At 41.5% G+C, this 16,056-nt stretch overlaps 1 protein-coding gene across 7 annotated transcripts in view; it reads right to left on the bottom strand.

The window, feature by feature from the left end:
* DMTN (dematin actin binding protein) overlaps nucleotides 1–16,056 on the bottom strand; it is a 1,900,252-nt gene that overhangs the window by 836,349 nt on the left and 1,047,847 nt on the right. The window lies entirely within an intron of this gene.

The raw sequence follows: 16,056 nt of genomic DNA, 5'->3' as shown, positions 1-16,056 counted from the left end.
CATTGTGCTAGGACAAAATGGTATCACCACGTCAGGGCTATGAAACATTGTGCTAGGGCAAAATGGTATCACGATGTCAGTGCTATGAAACACTGTGCTAGGACAAAATGGTATCACAGTGTCAATACTATGAAACATTATGCTAGGGCAAAATGGTATCACCATGTCAGTAATATGAGACACTTTGCTAGCGCAAAATGGTATCACCATGTCAGTGCTATGAAACATTGTGCTAGAGCAAAATGATATCACAGCATCAGTGTATGAAACCTTGTGCTAGGGCAAAATGTTATCACAGTGTCAGTGTTACAAAACATTGTGCTAGGACAAAACTGTATCACTGTGTTAGCGCTAACCGATGAAGGTAACATACCAGCATACAAATTTATTGCAAACTTTAGGCCTCAAAGTGGATCCCTTCTTCCTCTGTGAAACATGATCACACCTGAAATTACATCCAACATTGTCACCTCTGCCCTTAATAAGGTCAGTAACACTATTACATGGGACCAGGTAATATACCAGGAAGCTTAATTTGTGAAAACAGATAAAGCTTAGTATACCTCCCCGCCCAATATAAATTTTTAACAGAGCATTAAAACTGGCTATGTGTCTGATAAGTTTCATCCTGCTTCTGTAGTTGCAGCCCACACATAAGGCTGTTTCAAAGATCACATTAATTACACACTGAGCAGGTTCACAAGCATGCTGCAGAAGGTGATGGGCAGAGTCAGCTGTACTCGACCCTCATCAGACCACTAACAGAGTAAAATGCACCCTTTTGCATGTACTTACCAGACACCTACAGCAGATGGAGAGACCTCAGAGGTTTCTCACTAAGAAAATACAGGGACTCCAAACCATGACCTACACGGACAGGCTGCAACCCCTCTCACTTAACTCTGTATCTTATAGGTTGCTGAGAGGTGACTTATGCCTGGCCTATAGGGCAATCTTCAACCCTGCCCTAATGGAAATTCTGCATATCTGCAAGTCAAGTGGCGCAAGAGTCAATTCTTCTAGGGATCTCAACCTAGCTTGTCACATTTACAGAACATGCTGGAGAGAAATAAGAAGTTATGCACTCACCATAACATTCTATGTTTGTTGTCCATCTTGCCTACATTCTTGCAGGTTGGGTTCGGAGCTGTTCAGGGCTCCGACTCAGCTGAATACTAAAGCTCGAGAGCTTCCACTGGCTTGAGGCTAACCCCCTTCCCATGATACTCTGCTCTGAGCTACATCCCCAGATCTTGTTTGCAAGCAAAAGATTAGACTAACCCAAAAAACAGAGCAGAAAATATATTTATATCCAAGTACAGATGTTTGGTATGAGACAAAAAAACCCAGAGACTCCAAATCATCATAACTATCTACATAAGAATAGACTTGTCCACCCATTCCTTCAGGAAAGCAGGATGGGGGTAAGAGGGTGGGACACAAGAATGTAGGTGAGATGGACAACAAACAGAACGTTATGGTAAGTACATAACATCTTAATGTTATGTTGTCTTATCCCACCGTAGTTCTTGTAGGTTGGGACAGAATCCCTAGGACCTTAATCCCAGGGTGGCTCAGGAGAAAATACTCTTTAATACAGTGGATCCAAAGGAAGACCTGTTCCAGGAGGCCACATCTAAGTTGTAATGTGTGATAAAGGTATGAGGTCTCACCCATGTGACAGCTGTACAAATAGAGTCTACAGGAAGTTTGGCCTGAAAGGCCAAGGACGTAGAGACTGCTCTTGTGGAATGTCCTTTTATCTCCCCAGGCATTTGTTTATTATCCTTACTGTAAGAGAAAGAAATGCAGTCAGTCAGCCATTTTGACAAAGTTACTTTGGAAACTGGTAACCCTTTCTTTTTATCAGAAAAGGACACAAAAAGCTGGTTGGATTTCCTGAGGACTTTTGTTCTATGCAGGTAAAAGTGTAGCTGCCTATGTACATCCAAATGGTGCAATCTATATTCTGCCTTGTTGCTGTAGTTTGGAAAAAACACAGGCAATTCAATGGATTGGTTTATATTATTCTCTGAAGAGACTTTTGGAAGGAATGATAGATTAGTTCTCAAGGATACACTATCCTTGTGGAAAATGATATAAGGGAAATGAATAGAAAGAGCTTGTAATTCCAATACCCGTCTGGCAGAGGTTATGGCTACTAAAAAGAGAGTCTTCCATGAAAAAAACTACAAATCACAAGATGATGCGGTTCAAAGGGTGGTGAAATCAATGAGTTTAGAACAAGACTTAGGTCCCAAGGGGCTGGGGGATCATTGATCGGGGGTCTGAGTAAAAAAAGTGCTTTTAAGAAAAGCTTTACATAATCTATGAGACATAACGGGAGCTCCCATTTCCCCAGTATGGAAATTAGAAATGGCTGCCAAATGAAATCTGATTCTCACCACTGCAGCTCCTTTATCAAAGAGTTTGGAGAAAAATTCCAGGATGGGGTAATAGGAGCTGTAAAAGGTTCTGTGTTCTATCCCACAGCCCAGCATAAAAATCTTTTCCACTTACTGGCATACAATCTGCTCATGGACGGGTTATGGGAAGAGGTAAGAGTATGACTCACTTGCAGGAGAAAAGTAGTAACACCTGGCTAAGCGTGGAACTGGAGCAGCCATGCTGTCAGCTTGAGGGTTTGTATGGATGGATGGAACTCTCCCAATGATTCGGTCAAAAGGTCTAGAACTGGGTCCAGAATCCACGGTTCCTCCAGCAAAAGTGTCCAGAGAAAGGGGAACCAAACTTGTCAAGGCCAGTAAGGTGTAATGCGAATCATCTTGCTTTTCAACATGCTGGCTTTCTGAAGTACTTTGGGTAATAAGGGGAATGGGGGAAAGGCATAGAGTAGTCCTGGGGGCCAACTGTGAACCAGTGCATCCCTTGGTGACTTCTCCTGAGGAAGAATGAGGGCAAAGTAGTTGCTGCATTTGGCATTCATGACAGTGGCGAAAAGGTTGCAGCAAGGCTGGCTCCATTTTTGGAAAATCTCTTCCACAATCTCTGTTTGCAGGGACCACTCGTGAAGCAACAGAATAGCTCTGCTGAGTTTGTCCTCTATCACGTTAGATTTCCCCGGGATGTGTGGTGCTATCAGAAAGCATTTAGAAGCGATCACCCATTGCCAAACTCTTTGTGCCTCCCGACATAGTGGGTAGGATTTGGTTCCTCCCTGCTTGTTTATGTACCACACTACTGACATGTTGTCTGTCTGAATTGCAACCGTCCAAGTCAGTAGAGAGTCCTGAAATGCATGCAACGCATAGAGCACCGCTCTCATCTCCAGAACATTGATGTGCAAGTGGCTTTCATATTCTTGTCATAGGCCTTGGACTGTCAACCCCAGATAATGCCTCTCCCGATCTGTGAAGCATCCGTGGTCAGTACTGCACTGGATTGAGGAAGGACAAGGGGTCATCCCTGACACAACTGGTCCATGTGCAGCCACCAAAGGAGATCTTTTCTGCAAAAATCCATAATAATAATCTGATGTGAAAGAGGAAGATCCTGCATTGACCACTGAGCAAATAGCAACCACTGCAGAACCCTCATGTGTAGTTGTGCTAGGGAACTAGAAGAATAGCTGCTGCCATTGTACCCAGAATTTGCAGCACATATCTGGCCTGAACGTTCATTTTGGGCATCAAAATCCTGACTTGCAGATGTTGGGACTGTATTGTGTCTGGGGTAAGTTTTGCCATCATATTTCTTGAACCCAGTTCTGCACCTAAGAATGTAATATGCTGAGATGGCGACAAGGCAGATTTTTTTAAGTTTACTGTGATGCCTAGTCTGGCACAAAGTGACATTGTTTCATCTCTCGCTCGTAGTAATAGATGCTTGGTGGTGGCGGACAGGAGCCAGTCATCTAGATATGGAAACACACAGAATCCCTGATGTCTCAAGTGAGCCGTGACCACTGCCATGCCTTTGATGAACACTCTGGGGGCAGTAGTGAGACCAAAGGGCAGGGCTCGAAATTGGTAATGACTGGATCTCAGCAGAAAGTGCAAGTGTCTCCTGGATCGCCTGTCCATCTTTATATGGCAGTACGCATCCTGGAAATTTCACATCCAGATGTCTTTCCCGATAAACGGGAATATTGACTGCAGAGTTACCATCCGGAACTTTGACTTCTTCACTGCTTTGTTTAGTTTGCTGAGATCTAGAATGGATCTCCAGTCCCCTGTCTTTTTTGGGACTAAAAATAATCTTGAGTAAGTTCCGGATCCCATTTGGTCGGCGGGGACCTCTTGGATGACTCTTTTTTTTTTTTCTAGCAACAAGGGTATCTCTTGTGTTGCAAAATCCTTTTGACCCAGTGGAACATCTGGTAAGGACTTGTTTACTGGAGGGGGAATGGAAAATGGTATGTAATAGCCTCTGGATATAATTGTTTGTTCCCATTTGTCTTGGGAGATTTCTTGCCAGGCATTTGGGTACAGTAACAATTGACTCCCGACTGCCTCCAGAGAAGAGCAGGCAGGCCTCCTTTCAGGAGTGCTGGAAGGGCCTGTCAGAGAACGTATCTCTTCACCATGATTTTGCGGACCCCCCCCCCCCCTGCCGTGAGGTTGGCGTCTTCCATTATAACTTCCCCTTCTTCCCCCTGCAGGAAACGTTGCCTTTTTGGGACTTGCGGAACCACATCTTTCCGCCCTTTTGACCTTTGGGATAAGGTCGAAACGGGGCAGAAAAATGGTCAATGGCATATAAGTTCTTCCTGCCCGGTTCGCACCTGGTCAAAGTTTCTTTTACCTTTGGTCCAAAAAGGGATGGTGAAGGAAGACTTGAAGGGCTCGGCAAAGTTGCAAAGGCGCATCCAGGTATGCCTCCTCAGGGACATTCCTGTCGCTGCCGCACTACTCGCTCCATCAGCCGCATATGAAATGAGTCTCATGGAGGAGTTAACTATGGAATTGAGGATGGAGAGCTGTGAGGATACTTTGTCCATAGACCACTGCGCCACAACACCCTGAAGGGTATCTCCAAGCTCTTTCAGGAGATCCCTTTGAAGTCTCATAAAATGGGTAAGGTAATTAAGCAACCATAAGGTGAAGGCCGCTGAAGAAAAGGCGTGCTTTTCCATATCTGTCCATGGTCCTAGACTCCTTGTTAGGAAGATGGACAGATGAGGAGCTCTCCTATAGCTCCTTCTTAGTGGCCACCACCATCACATCTACAGGGACACCCTTAGTCAGGAATTCCTTCTCTGAGGGGGCAGTAATAAATTTGTTAGGCCTCCTTGGAACAGGCTCCACTGTATCAGGCAATGTCCAGGCCTTACGAGAAATGACACCCAATATTTGGTCAAATGGGGAAGTCACCCAGGAGGTGGAAGGGCGAGGCCGAAAATCCACCAGGTATACCGGTTTTTCTTCTGAAGTATTGGTGGACTTCCAGCCACACCTCTGTTTCAGAATCTCAAGGATGTCACAGAAAGAGATATCCTCAGAGGGAGACTGTGGGGACCCCTCAGAGTCATCCAAATCGGTATCAGAAGTGACAGACTCAGGGGAGTCTATGTGCTTCCTCTTGCACAGTCTCTTCCTAGGGACTTCTTTGGAGGTGGTGCTCTGGAGAAGTTTTGGAAGAGACAACTCCACCTGCAGGGGCCTCCTGAGGCTCTGGGTCTCTTACACTTGGGAGGGGGCGGTGGTGAGGAGATCGACACTGGCACTTGCGAGGGACGAGAGTTTGACTCCAAGAGCGGGGCTGTCTGGGGACAGCACCCTCTCCATCAGCTCAAAAGCCTCCCCCGTCCCACTCCGAAGAGACTCTCTGCTCCTAAGAGACAGAAGGTCGACAACAAGGCGGAGCTTGTGGCTCCGAAACTAAGGTAGGAGTCGAGCTCAACTTAGCCAACGCACCAAGAGGTAGAGTCAGATTGGATGACTGTCTGCACCGACTCTCCTCCCTGAACCCAACTAGCGAACACAGGCTCCTAGATTCCTCAATGTTGGAAGGAGACAAAGACATCAGAGTCGAAGTAGGAACCGAAGATTCCAAAGGTGGTCTCGGTGCCGACGGTTCCGCTACTATCGGATCCAACCTCTCTGGCTCCGAAGACTCCAGGGTGATCAGAGGAGCAATCAAAACAGCAGGTGGCGAAGGGTGTGGCTCCAATTCCTTTTGGGCCGGAGATGACAAAATTTTAGCCAGGGCCGGTGTTAGAAGTAATCTTTTCACCACCTGTTCCACGTCATCATCAGATAAACTCCTGGAAGAATGGATGGACAAGAAAGGAGATCTGCCTCTCTGTAATATACGAGATCTCAGTGTTGGAGATATCGGTTCAATAAAGGAGACCAACTCCTTGATATCTCTATCGGCTCCATGGACTTGTCGGAATCGAGAACCCTCTGTTCCAATAAAACCAATTTTAGTGGCTCCGAAACTGGAGCTGTAGAGGCCGGTCTTTTTGGTGATTTAGTGTGGGATAAAGAAGGGGAGAAAGATTTGGAGCTCTGGGTATCTAAAGCTTCCTGAAAGGACCCTTTCAATAATCCCCTTGCCATTAACTTACTCCTTCTCTCATGGAGCACCCTACTACTGAAAGTGTGACAAATGGTGCAGGGATCCAATAAATGGATGGCACCGAGGCAGTAAAAGCAACTCGTGTGCTCATTCGTGAGAGATATCTTTTGAGTGCATTTATCTCACTTATTGAACCCTGACTGCTTATGCTCCCTGGGTTCCTTCTCCTTATCTTTAGACATGTCTAACACAACAGCCAAGCAAGTTAACTAACTGACCAACTAACTTTAAGATAAAGGCTATATCTGGGGAAAAACAAACTGTAACTACCACTAAGAATCACAGACAAAACGGATACTGATACAAATATAAATATACCATTTTTTTTTTTTTTTAAAGGAGGTGAAAGCAGTAAGCAAGAAGGGGAAAGGTATAAGAATCCTCTAACTAAAACGGATTCTAAACCTAAGGGGAAGCAGCCCTCTAACTTAAACGGCCATGAACCTATAGAAATGAACCTATGAAAAATTACAAGAGCCCTCTAAGTTAAACAGAACTCTCACTAGTAGTTAAGAAGGAAAAACTAAGTACTGTAAGGAACTGATGCAGAAAAAACACAAAAACTAACTATCTGGAAGAAAGGTAGCAAGAGAAAGAAACTTTAGACAATAGAATTTGAAAAAAAAACTATACTTAGCCAACGAGCCAGCAAGAACACTCCTCCATAGCTTGAGCGGCAAACAAGATCTGGGGATGTTGCCCAGAGCATCATGGGAAGGGGGTTGGCCTCGAGCCAGTGGAAGCTCTCGAGCTTTAGTATTCAGCCGAGTCGGGAACCCAACCTGCAAGAATTACGGCGAGATAAGACAATATAACATATGTCTCCCACAGAATGTCACTTCTCTGAAATAGACTTCTTATTCACGTAAAACAAAGCTCCTTTCTGACCCTATTCAAATGCAACCTAGATAATTGGATGGGAGACCGCAAATTCACCCCTGGGGTGGCACCCATGTCCCTCATGGACAGGGGTAGCTAGTGTTGATCACAGACCCGCTCTGTTCATAAATTCGTTCTGCGAACTACCCAAAAACAAATGGGGATACTTCAGATTAACATGACTAGGCTTGTAAAGGCTCTAGGGTTAGTAGCCTGGTAACCTCCTATGAACCTATAAGATTATTCAGACAATCATAGAAAACTTTCTTCTCCATGACCCAGTCCAGTACAATTTTATCAAAAGCAGATCCTGTATACTAATCCTCATAATTTGTTAGTATTACTGCTGCCCTGCTTGAAGATGTGTCCACACATCTTACCTTCATCTGGCTACAGCATTCTACACTGAACCCCGTGTTTCTGTCCTACCTTTGTAAGATCCAAACGTGAGTTCTGACCAGCACTTTTGCATAATCAGTTAATTCATGTTGCAAACACTGTTATGGTTGTACACATTTGCATATTCAGTTAATTCATGCTGTAAACACTGTTATGGTTGTACACGTTTGCATAATCCGTTAATTCATGTTGCAAACACTGTTATGGTTGTACAAGTTTGCATAATCAGTTAATTCATGTTGCAAACACTGTTATGGGTGTACACATTTGCATAATCAGTTAATTCATGTTGCAAACACTGTTATGGTTGTACAAGTTTGCATAATCAGTTAATTCATGTTGCAAACACTGTTATGGTTGTACACGTTTGCATAATCCGTTAATTCATGTTGCAAACACTGTTATGGTTGTACAAGTTTGCATAATCAGTTAATTCATGTTGCAAACACTGTTATGGTTGTACAAGTTTGCATAATCAGTTAATTCATGTTGCAAACACTGTTATGGGTGTACACATTTGCATAATCAGTTAATTCATGTTGCAAACACTGTTATGGTTGTACACGTTTGCATAATCAGTTAATTCATGTTGCAAACACTATTATGGTTGTACACATTTGCATAATCGGTTAATTCATGTTGCAAACACTGTTATTGTTGCACACGTTTGCATAATCAGTTAATTCATGTTGCAAACACTGTTATGGTTGTACACGTTTGCATAATCCGTTAGTTCATGTTGCAAACACTGTTATGGTTGTACACATTTGCATAATGCGTTAGTTCATGTTGCAAACACTGTTATGGTTGTACACATTTGCATAATCTGTTAATTCATGTTGCAAACACTGTTATGGTAGTACACGTTTGCATAATCAGTTAATTCACGTTGCAAACACTGTTACGGTTGTACACGTTTGCATAATCAGTTAATTCATGTTGCAAACACTGTTACGGTTGTACACGTTTGCATAATCAGTTAATTCATGTTGCAAACACTGTTATGGTTGTACACATTTGCATAATCCATTAATTCATGTTGCAAACACTGTTATGGTTGTACATATTTTTGTCTAGTATGTTACTGGCTGCTCTATTTGCATCTATGAAACCAGTCTGGCAGCAGGTTTGCTTCGCCTTTGATCTGTGGGCTCTGCCCTGAGATTGGAGCATTGTAGTTGTGTTCTTTAAGGTGAGATCACTCTAGTTACATCGGGGGAAGAAATTCTTTAATAAATTTTATCAGGAATTCTTCAGCTGCCCAAACTGGCTATTTGGAGACTGACTTACACTTAACTCTTGTTACACAGTCCATCCAGAGCTGCTTTTGTAGGGTAGATTTGTTTGCCCCAGGTAATACACTGGCTGAAAATCTAAGTTGCTGCTGCCTTTCTCAGCATCTGATAGAGCAATGCCTGTTCATGATCCTGTGGTATTTCACACTCTGTCATTTGTATAGCTAATTAACTCTAGAATTGCCTAACACAGCACTGTATTCAGAAATTCTTTGTACTAGAAGTGACTGAGATTACAAGCCACATATTTATTTAGCATTACTGCAACTGAGCAACATTAACCTAAAAATAACTTTTTGCTTTATTATCATTTACAATGGTTGGGCATTTTAATATAGTTTTCTGTTTTTTTTTTTTTAATACAGTAGTGGGCTTGCAAACTGCTCTGTGATACACAGGTAATAACAAGGATGTATGTCAATATAATAAATGCATAATAGTTATAAACAGTGTATGTACATAAAACATATATACAACATATATGTATTAACTGCACTCTGTTTTTGAAAGTATAGTGAAATTATTTGTTTTCTATTTGTTACATTACTTACTGTCAGATTAAAATTTACCCTTAGACTGTCCCTTGTACTACTAATGCACACAGGCTAAATGCATTATCCCATGCATAGGTCCCCTCAAAGTATCTATGGTATGATCCCAGTTATTCTCATTAGGGGTAATATATAATTTATTGACCAAGGGTTGGGTAAGGCCAATCTATAACCAAATGGGATGAGCACAAAAAGAGAAACTGGCTAGGCTTAAATGGCCCACAAGGGCAGCTAGCTTAGCACTTACTTGCGAATCTATGAGTTTTGCAATTACGTGGCTCTAAGTTAGAAGTCAGAAAAAGTGAAAGGGAAAAATAGTTGTATAGTTAGACTGATGGGTAGGTAAACGGTTCAGAGGGACGGTAGATTGAGAAGTTTACTTTAGTTAAGTTTAAGTTTTGATATTAAAATGTTTCAGGAAAGTCTAAAGTTTGTAAAGTAGTGAAGGGTTGTTAGAGGGGTTATTTCTGAAAAGCAGGTACAGGTTATGAGGGACACTAACAGGGAAGACAGTACCTTCTGAAAGTGGAAATGGTGGGTGGAACCTGACCGTTGGAAGTAGTGGAAAAGAAAATGGCAGGGACTAGCTTAGAGAATATCGACTCATTAGTTGTTATGGTAAAACTGAGCAACTGTAATTTAGAGCGGCCTTGGATTTTAATTCTTAATGCGTCAGGTGAATGGAAGGATTTAAAAGTTAGGTGTGGAGTGAACGTACTATACAGGATCATGTAAAAAAGTAGTGGCAAATAAGTAAATGGCGCAGGCATTACCTGGTAGAGTTTAGGCTATGTCAGTGATGAGTTCTTCAGTCAGCAAGAAATGTGATAACACATTGTATCCATTTAATTAGTTTTTATTGTACATTTGGTCCATACGTAGCTTAACATTTGCCATAGGCCATCTATTGTGTTTTAGTTAAATACCTAATCTGGTTAGATATATTTTAGAACAGACACATTTTGTTCACTCTCTGTCCCTTTTAGTAGCACTGGATCCATGCCAGAATCTTTCATTGTTACTGCTGTCTAGGTACCAGAGGAGATGAACATCAGGGGGCTTTATGGGGTGCCCTTCCATCATGCCTTGTGATTTAAACTGTTAGACTCCTGCTATAGTGAAGTAACACCACTGAGGAGTAGAATCACTCTAAAATAGACCCTCTGCTGCCCATGCTTAGTTCTGAGAGCCCGCTGTCAATCATAGGCTTGTGAGTAGACATAAGGTCCTCAGCCACCTCATGAGGGGTGCTGTAAACTTTCAGTCCACCTGTAACAAGGAGTATCTGATCTGTTAATGCTCTGTTACCTACCATTTATAAATACACACTCCTGCCTACTGGGAAGAACCGAAAATACACCAGACTGAATGTTTGGAAGACATCCACACCAACAAATGATACCAAAAACCTGTGTTTATTAGTTTAGTGCTTTTGTTCATTTAAACACATAGACATTAACAGAGCTGATCTAGCATTTATCACAGAGCAAAGGTTAGATAATTTCATCTCAATTTGACACTGACCTCCCCCTGTAGTCTACATAAGTACATGCTCTGGAAAGGGTAAGAATGGTTGGGGATAGCATTCTGTTTTTAGTCTTCACTTCAAGAACTACCCATATTTCTACTGTATTGACTAGATCTTTCTAAATGTATCACTCAGAAAAGAACAAGATGTAGGTTCATTATTGTGAAGAGGTATCTACAGTTGTTTATGGACTTCTCCCTTGACTTAGATTTGTGTCTTCCTAATTGGATTATTCTGAATGACTTTAATCTTTGGATTACTGAGACTCTATTTTAACCAGGGAATTTCTTTCAATTATGGAGGAATCTGGGACTGTTCAGGTAATTACTGCCAAAGTCAATCAAGGATATACAGCAGACATGTTCATCAACACTGGTATAGCCACACCTGAACTGGTGGTGAAGTCTTTCTCATGGCTTGAGTATTATCCAGCATTTTTCAGCATAAAGCTTCGCCTAGGTTGATAACCTAGCCTTGAGTTGATCAGAAGCTGAAATTTGAGCCACATGATTAGTACTGACATTTTGCCTTTGCTCAAGCATAATAAATATCTGACAGGGTAGTACATGTCTAGTTTGTCAGATGTACCATCGCACAGCCTACTCGATCCCTACCTGCCTGTCTTCTAAACTATGCATAGTTCCGAGACTACAGACACCAAAGCCGTTAGTAATGCTTGGTGTTAAAAGATATTTGTCTTAGGCAGTTCTGTTTGCTTTTGATATCTTTGTCATTGGGCACAGCCAACCAATATGATCTTCACTTGAACATCTGCATGATGACTGTGGCTTCTCTAACACAACATTCATGTGCTTTGCTTCTTACCTTTTGGGTGCACCAAGACAGTTGCTATGGACATTACTTCTTCCTCGAACTTCACTCTACGCTACTGTGTTCCACAGTCTTGATCTTGGTTTCACTTTCATTCACTCTCTTCAGCTCTCCACAAGGAGAAGTCGTTTGCACAGGATTCGGTTTTACTACTATTATAATGATGCTGTACATCTTTACCTCTACTTTCTGCAGCATCTATCATCAACTGCAGAATCCTTAAAAGACTGTATGTCCACAGCTTAACCCAGTAGGGCAAAGACCATTCATGCTATCTCGTGGTCTTACTCTACACATAGCTTTACTTTCAGTGTAACAGATGATTACTGCTGACTTCAGTTTCTGTCATTCATAATAAGAGGCTGATCAATGATGACTGACTGCAGAATCTGGGCATGACCTTTGATGATCAAGTACAAAATTTGCTGGTGTTCCTTGATAACGGATTGCAAAATATGGGAGATGATCCTTAATCAAATACAGAATATTGGCATATTTTTGATGTATGACTGCAGAACCTGCACTGTGATTCTTGATGACTAATTATACAATGGGGGGGGGGGGGTCATCCTTGATGAATGACTGCAGAATCTAATGTTGATCCTTGATGACTGATTACACACTGAGGGGGGTCTCCTTAATGAATGACTACAGAATCTAATGATCCTTGATGACTGATTACACAATGGAGGGGGGGGGTCATCCTTGATGAATGACTTCAGAATCTAATGTTGATTCTTGATGACTGATTACACAATGGGGGGTCATCCTTGATGAATGACTGCAGAATCTAATGTTGATCCTTGATGACTGATTACACAATGGGGGGGTCATCCCTGAAGAATGACTGCAGAATCTAATGTTGATCCTTGATGACTGATTACACAATGTGGGGGGGGGGTCATCCTTGATGAATGACTGCAGAATCTAATGTTGATTTTTGATGACTGATTACACAATGTGGGGGGGGGGTCATCCTTGATGAATGACTGCAGAATCTAATGTTGATCCTTGATGATTGATTACACAATGGGGGGGTCATCCTTGATGAATGACTGCAGCATCTAATGTTGATCCTTGATGACTGATTACACAATGGGGGGGGTCATCCTTGATGAATGAATGCAGAATCTAATGTTGATCCTTGATGACTGATTACACAATGGGGTCCCATCCTTGATGAATGACTGCAGAATCTAATGTTGATCCTTGATGACTGATTACACAATGGGGGGGGGGTCATCCTTGATGAATGACTTCAGAATCTAATGTTGATTCTTGATGACTGATTACACAATGGGGGGCATCCTTGATGAATGACTGCAGAATCTAATGTTGATCCTTGATGACTGATTACACAATGGGGGGGTCATCCTTGATGAATGACTGCAGAATCTAATGTTGATCCTTGATGACTGATTACACAATGGGGGGTCATCCTTGAAGAATGACTGCAGAATCTAATGTCGATCCTTGACTGATTTCACAATTGGGGGTCATCTTTGATGAATGACTGCAGAATCTAATGTTGATCCTTGATGACTGATTACACAAGGGGGGGGGGAGTCATCCTCGATGAATGATTGCAGAATCTAATGTTGATCCTTGATGACTGATTACACACTGGGGGGGGGGGCATCCTTGATGAATGACTGCAGAATCTAATGTTGATCCTTGATGACTGATTACACACTGGGGGGGGGCATCCTTGATGAATGACTGCAGAATCTAATGTTGATCCTTGATGACTGATTACACAATGGGAGGGGGTCATCCTTGATGAATGACTGCAGAATCTAATGTTGATCCTTGATGACTGATTACACACTGGGGGGGGTCATTCTTGGTGAATGACTGCAGAATCTAATGTTGATCCTTAATGAGTGATTACACAATGGGGGGGTCATCCTTGAATGACTGCAGAATCGAATGTTGATCCTTGATGACTGATTACACAATGGGGGGGGGTCATCTTTGATGAATGACTGCAGAATCTAATGTTGATCCTTGATGACTGATTACATAATCGGGGGGGTCATCCTTGATAAATGTCTGCAGAATCTAATGTTGATCCTTGATGACTGATTACACAATGAGGGGTCATCCTTGATGAATGACTGCAGAATCTAATGTTGATCCTTGATGACAGATTACACAATGGGGGGTCATCCTTGAAGAATGACTGCAGAATCTAATGTTGATCCTTGATGACTGATTACACAATGTGGGGGGGGGTTATCCTTGATGAATGACTGCAGAATCTAATGTTGATCCTTGATGACTGATTACAGATTCTGAGATGAATCTTAACCTTGAGGGTTGAGTGCAGAATGTAATAAGTCATTTTTGATGATTTACAGTCTCTATAGGACCAGGTGATGGCTGTTGTTCAGCCATCATATTACTATCTGAAGAACTTCTACACAATCAAGCATTGACTGTAGCAAAATGATCTTCCTGCAATGGTACATGCTCTGATCTCTTCCACAGTGGACTTTTATAACCCTCTTTACTAGTGTCTGGCCAAAGTAGATCTCAGATGCCTCATACTAATGCAGAGTCCTTCAACCTGGTGTTAAGATTCATTTTCTTGCAACCATATTGTAGCTATACTGTAGTAAATACACTGGTTTCCAGCTGCATACAGGATCACTGATAAAATGTTGCTGTTAACATTAACTGTCTGTCATTATTCCTTCCTATCAGCCCTTTTGCTCACTATCTGGACTGTTAGTGGTTCATGGGTTGCAGCATGTCCATTGCATTCCAGATGGCATACCTATGGAATTTACTCCACAACAAGTGAAGGATACTCTCACAGTGGGGTACTTTAGAAGGTCCCTCAAGATATTTTTATTGCACCATTGCTTATGTTAACTTATATTTTATTTTGCAGAAGTTTTTTTCATGTTACAGAATTTTAGGATTTAAAATTATACTTCTTTATAATTCAATTCAGCCTTTTGCTCAGGGGTGTGTATTAATAATAATTTTGACTTTGATATTCTAAACACATTACAGTCATTTTTTTGTGTGTATTAATAATTTTGCCGTTTGAGATCCTAGATAGCAGATTCATTTAAAAAAGGAAGGAAAGAAGTTGAAGTACAGATAATCCTCACAACTGTTAAAGCAAGACTCAATTTGTTGGTTCATCTCTTCTGGTAGCTACAGAATCCTTTTAAGGTATTCCCTCCCAACTAAGTGTTGGAACACGGAAAATGGTATTAATAACAAGACATATATGTCTGACTGGTGTTACTTCCCATGTGGAAAACAATAGATCTGAATATTGTAGGATCATGCTTCATTATCTATACAGCTTTGACACTGAAAATGCAGTTTCTGTAATGAAAATAGGCATATAAATACACTGCTAACTAAAAATCTAAGATGCAAAATGTAGTTATACTGCAAAGATCATTTCCAACCACTGAGTTTAAATGCCTTATCTCAGCTTGCAGTTTTATACCCATATCTTCCTTATTATAAAATAATATATGAAATATGAATAGGAAGAAAAATCACATGAGAGATGAAAATATCTGTTTAAATATGCATAATGTAAAATATTTCAGATGGGGTACAGTTTACAACCTTGCATATCAAAGCCCTGCATTTCAAATAACCAAGGTAAAAAATATGTCAGTCAGAAAAAAAATCATACAATTTAAAGAAGAAATAAAAGGGAACCCCCCCCCCTTCTTTCTTTTTTTTTTTTTTTTGAAGCTAGCAAGTCTGCCCCTTACTTCAGTATACGAACTCCAAGATCATGTCCACCTGAGGGTATAGATACCCTTTAAAAGTCTGTGAGAGCTCACCACATATGTTTGTGGCCTGTTCACTGGACTTTAGGACTTGGCCAATTAAATTATGACATTCCCATCCATGACCATGCAAATATAAAAAGTGTGAAAATGCAAACAGTGATCAGCACACATCACCACTGGTATATTTCAAGACATGCATAATGTTCATGAAAAAAGGAAAAAAAATACCCATGCGTTGGTCAGCTATCCAATTTTCTGCT

This window comes from Protopterus annectens, chromosome 9.part0 (assembly GCF_019279795.1).
Source record: "Protopterus annectens isolate FY-2018-M chromosome 9.part0, PAN1.0, whole genome shotgun sequence".
NCBI lineage: Eukaryota > Metazoa > Chordata > Ceratodontiformes > Protopteridae > Protopterus > Protopterus annectens.
The sequence above is the reverse complement of the archived record's forward strand: the minus strand, read 5'-3'. Positions and strand labels throughout refer to the sequence as shown.